The sequence below is a fragment of the Triticum urartu genome, chromosome 2A (genome assembly GCF_056163025.1).
Source record: "Triticum urartu cultivar PI428250 chromosome 2A, HENAU_Tu73, whole genome shotgun sequence".
Taxonomy (NCBI): Eukaryota; Viridiplantae; Streptophyta; class Magnoliopsida; order Poales; family Poaceae; genus Triticum; species Triticum urartu.
In genome coordinates, this window is record NC_141874.1 from 62,254,184 (window position 1) to 62,260,168 (window position 5,985).

The window sequence follows — 5,985 nt, forward strand, 5'->3', positions numbered from 1 at the left end:
GATCACGTGGATCAACTTGTGTGTCTAGGGGTGCCCCTTGCCTCCGTATATAAAGGATCCAAGGGGGGGGGTGCGGCCGGCCCTATGGAGGCGCGCAGGAGGAGTCCTACTCCTACCGGGAGTAGGACTCCCCTCCCCTTTTCCTTGTCCAACTAGGAGAGGTGGAGGGAGAATAGGAAAGGGGGGGGGGGCGCCGCCCCTCCCTCCTTGTCCAATTCGGACTAGGGGGAGAGGGGGCGCGCGGCCTGCCCTGGCAGCCCCTTCCTCTTCTCCACATTAGGCCCATAAGGCCCATTAACCCCCCGGGGGGTTCCGGTAACCCCCTGGTGCTCCGGTTTTATCCGAAACTTCTCCGGAACCCTTTCGGTGTCCGAATATAGTCGTCCAATATATCAATCTTTATGTCTCGACCATTTTGAGACTCCTCGTCATGTCCGTGATCACATCCGGGACTCCGAACTAACTTCGGTACATCAAAATGTATAAACTCATAATAACTGTCATCGTAACGTTAAGCGTGCGGACCCTACGGTTCGAGAACAATGTAGACATGACTGAGACATATCTCCGGTCAATAACCAATAGCGGGACCTGGATGCCCATATTGGCTCCTACATATTCTATGAAGATCTTTATCGGTCAGACCGCATAACAACATACGTTGTTCCCTTTGTCATCGGTATGTTACTTGCCCGAGATTCGATCGTCGGTATCCAATACCTAGTTCAATCTCGTTACCGGCAAGTCTCTTTACTCGTTCTGTAATACATCATCTCGCAACTAACTCATTAGTTACAATGCTTGCAAGGCTTATGTGATGTGCATTACCGGGAGGGCCCAGAGATACCTCTCCGACAATCGGAGTGACAAATCCTAATCTCGAAATACGCCAACCCAACATCTACCTTTGGAGACACCTGTAGAACTCCTTTATAATCACCCATTTACGTTGTGACGTTTGGTAGCACACAAAGTGTTCCTCCGGCAAACGGGAGTTGCATAATCTCATAGTCATAGTAACATGTATAAGTCATGAAGAAAGCAATAGCAACATACTAAACGATCGGGTGCTAAGCTAATGGAATGGGTCATGTCAATCAGATCATTCACTCAATGATGTGATCCTGTTAATCAAATAACAACTCTTTGTTCATGGTTAGGAAACATAACCATCTTTGATTAACGAGCTAGTCAAGTAGAGGCATACTAGTGACACTAAGTTTGTCTATGTATTCACACATGTATTATGTTTCCGGTTAATACAATTCTAGCATGAATAATAAACATTTATCATGATATAAGGAAATAAATAATAACTTTATTATTGCCTCTAGGGCATATTTCCTTCAGTCTCCCACTTGCACTAGAGTCGATAATCTAGATTACACAGTAATGATTCTAACACCCATGGAGTCTTGGTGCTGATCATGTTTTGCTCGTGGAAGAGGCTTAGTCAATGGGTCTGCAACATTCAGATCCGTATGTATCTTGCAAATCTCTATGTCTCCCACCTGGACTAGATCCCGGATGGAATTGAAGCGTCTCTTGATGTGCTTGGTTCTCTTGTGAAATCTGGATTCCTTTGCCAAGGCAATTGCACCAGTATTGTCACAAAAGATTTTCATTGGACCCGATGCACTAGGTATGACACCTAGATCGGATATGAACTCCTTCATCCAGACTCCTTCATTTGCTGCTTCCGAAGCAGCTATGTACTCTGCTTCACATGTAGATCCCTCTACGATGCTTTGTTTAGAACTGCACCAACTGACAGCTCCACCGTTTAATGTAAACACGTATCCGGTCTGCGATTTAGAATCATCCGGATCAGTGTCAAAGCTTGCATCAACGTAACCTTTTACGATGAGCTCTTTGTCACCTCCATATACGAGAAACATATCCTTAGTCCTTTTCAGGTATTTCAGGATGTTCTTGACCGCTGTCCAGTGATCCACTCCTGGATTACTTTGGTACCTCCCTGCTAAACTTATGGCAAGGCACACATCAGGTCTGGTACACAGCATTGCATACATGATAGAGCCTATGGCTGAAGCATAGGGAACATCTTTCATTTTCTCTCTATCTTCTGCAGTGGTCGGGCATTGAGTCTGACTCAACTTCACACCTTGTAACACAGGCAAGAACCCTTTCTTTGCTTGATCCATTTTGAACTTTTTCAAAATTTTGTCAAGGTATGTGCTTTGTGAAAGTCCAATTAGGCGTCTTGATCTATCTCTATAGATCTTTATGCCTAATATGTAAGCAGCTTCACCGAGGTCTTTCATTGAAAAACTCTTATTCAAGTATCCCTTTATGCTATCCAGAAATTCTATATCATTTCCAATCAGTAATATGTCATCCACATATAATATCAGAAATGCTACAGAGCTCCCACTCACTTTCTTGTAAATACAGACTTCTCCGAAAGTCTGTATAAAACCAAATGCTTTGATTACACTATCAAAACGTTTATTCCAACTCCGAGAAGCTTGCACCAGTCCATAAATGGATCGCTGGAGCTTGCACACTTTGTTAGCTCCCTTTGGATCGACAAAACCTTCCGGTTGCATCATATACAACTCTTCTTCCAGAAATCCATTCAGGAATGCAGTTTTGACATCCATCTGCCAAATTTCATAATCATAAAATGCGGCAATTGCTAACATGATTCGGACAGACTTAAGCATCGCTACGGGTGAGAAGGTCTCATCGTAGTCAACCCCTTGAACTTGTCGAAAACCTTTTGCGAAAAGTCGAGCTTTGTAGACAGTAATATTACCGTCAGCGTCAGTCTTCTTCTTGAAGATCCATTTATTATCAATTGCTTGCCGATCATCGGGCAAGTCAACCAAAGTCCATACTTTGTTCTCATACATGGATCCCATCTCAGATTTCATGGCTTCAAGCCATTTTGCGGAATCTGGGCTCACCATCGCTTCTTCATAGTTCGTAGGTTCATCATGATCTAGTAGCATGACTTCCAGAACTGGATTACCGTACCACTCTGGCGCGGATCTCACTTTGGTTGAGCCAAAGTGGTACGGTAATCCTGTTCTGGAAGTCATGCTACTAGATCATGATGAACCTACAAACTATGAAGAAGCGATGGTGAGCCCAGATTCTGCGAAATGGCTTGAAGCCATCAAAACTGAGATGGGATCCATGTATGAGAATAAAGTGTGGACTTTGGTTGACTTGCCCGATGATCGGCAAGCAATTGAGAATAAATGGATCTTCAAGAAGAAGACTGACGCTGACGGTAATGTTACTGTCTACAAAGATTGACTTGTTGCAAAAAGTTTTCGACAAGTTCAAGGGATTGACTACGATGAGACCTTCTCACCCGTAGCGATGCTTAAGTTTGTCCGAATCATGTTAGCAATTACCGCATTTTATGATTATGAAATTTGGCAAATGGATGTCAAAACTGCATTCCTGAATGGATTTCTGGAAGAAGAGTTGTATATGATGCAACCAGAAGGTTTTGTCGATCTAAAAGGAGCTAACAAAGTGTGCAAGCTCCAGCGATCCATTTATGGACTGGTGCAAGCCTCTCGGAGTTGGAATAAACGCTTTGATAGTGTGATCAAAGCATTTGGTTTTATACAGACTTTTGGAGAAGCCTGTATTTACAAGAAAGTGAGAGGGAGCTCTATAGCATTTCTGATATTATATGTGGATGACATATTACCAATTGGAAATGATATAGAATTTCTGGATAGCATAAAGGGATACTTGAATAAGAGTTTTTCAATGAAAGACCTCGGTGAAGCTGCTTACATATTAGGCAGTAAGATCTATAGAGATAGATCAAGATGCTTAATTGGACTTTCACAAAGCACATACCTTGAAAAAGTTTTGAAGAAGTTCAAAATGGATCAAGCAAAGAAAGGGTTCTTGCCTGTGTTACAAGGTGTGAAGTTGAGTAAGACTCAATGCCCGACCACTGCAGAAGATAGAGAGAAAATGAAAGATGTTCCCTATGCTTCAGCCATAGGCTCTATCATGTATGCAATGCTATGTACCAGACCTGATGTGTGCCTTGCTATAAGTCTAGCAGGGAGGTACCAAAGTAATCCAGGAGTGGATCACTGGACAGCGGTCAAGAACATCCTGAAATACCTGAAAGGACTAAGGATATGTTTCTCGTTTATGGAAGTGACAAAGAGCTCATCATAAATGGTTACGTTGATGCAAGCTTTGACACTGATCCGGACGATTCTAAATCAGAAACCGGATACGTGTTTACATTAAACGGTGGAGCTGTCAGTTGGTGCAGTTCTAAACAAAGCGTCGTGGCGGGATCTACGTGTGAAGCGGAATACATAGCTGCTTCAGAAGCAACAAATGAAGGAGTCTGGATGAAGGAGTTCATATCCGATCTAGGTGTCATACCTAGTGCATCGGGTCCAATGAAAATCTTTTGTGACAAATACTGGTGCAATTGCCTTGGCAAAGAAATCCAGATTTCACAATAGAACCAAGCACATCAAGAGATGCTTCAATTCCATCCGGGATCTAGTCCAGGTGGGAGACATAGAGATTTGCAAGATACATACGGATCTGAATGTTGCAGACCCGTTGACTAAGCCTCTTCCACGAGCAAAACATGATTAGCACCAAGGCTCCATGGGTGTTAGAATCATTACTGTGTAATCTAGATTATTGACTCTAGTGCAAGTGGGAGACTGAAGGAAATATGCCCTAGAGGCAATAATAAAGTTATTATTTATTTCCTTATATCATGATAAATGTTTATTATTCATGCTAGAATTGTATTAACCGGAAACATAATACATGTGTGAATACATAGACAAACAGAGTGTCACTAGTATGCCTCTACTTGACTAGCTCGTTAATGAAAGATGGTTATGTTTCCTAACCATGGACAAAGAGTTGTTATTTGATTAACGGGATCACATCATTAGGTGAATGATCTGATTGACATGACCCATTCCATTAGCTTAGCACCCGATCGTTTAGTATGTTGCTATTGCTTTCTTCATGACTTATACATGTTCCTATGACTATGAGATTATGCAACTCCCGTTTGCCGGAGGAACACTTTGTGTGCTACCAAACGTCACAACGTAACTGGGTGATTATAAAGGTGCTCTACAGGTGTCTCCAAAGGTACATGTTGGGTTGGCGTATTTCGAGATTAGGATTTGTCACTCCGATTGTCGGAGAGGTATCTCTGGGCCCTCTCGGTAATGCACATCACATAAGCCTTGCAAGCATTGCAACTAATGAGTTAGTTGTGAGATGATGTATTACGGAACGAGTAAAGAGACTTGCCGGTAACGAGATTGAACTAGGTATTGAGATACCGACGATCGAATCTCGGGCAAGTAACATACCGATGACAAAGGGAACAACGTATGTTGTTATGCGGTCTGACCGATAAAGATCTTCGTAGAATGTGTAGGAACCAATATGAGCATCCAGGTTCCGCTATTGGTTATTGACCGGAGACGTGTCTCGGTCATGTCTACATTGTTCTCGAACCGTAGGGTCCGCACGCTTAATGTTACGATGACAGTTTCATTATGAGTTTATGTATTTTGATGTACCGAAGGTTGTTCGGAGTCCCGGGTGTGATCATGGACATGACGAGGAGTCTCGAAATGGTCGAGACATAAAGATCGATATATTGGAAGCCTATATTTGGATATCGGAATCGTTCCGGGTGAAATCGGGATTTTACTAGAGTACTGGGGGTTACCGGAACCCCCCCGGGGGATTATTGGGCCTACATGGGCCCTAAGGGAGAAGAGGAAAGGAGGCAAGAGGTGGCCGCGCGCCCCTCCCCTCCCTAGTCCGAATAGGACAAGGAGAGGGGGGCGGCGCCCCCCCCCCCCCTTTCCTTTCCCTCTTCCTCCTCTTTCCCACTTCTCCTTCTCCAACTAGGAAAGAAGGGAGTCCTACTCCCGGTGGGAGTAGGACACCCCCTTGGCGTGCCCTCCTTGGCCGGCCGCCCCTCCC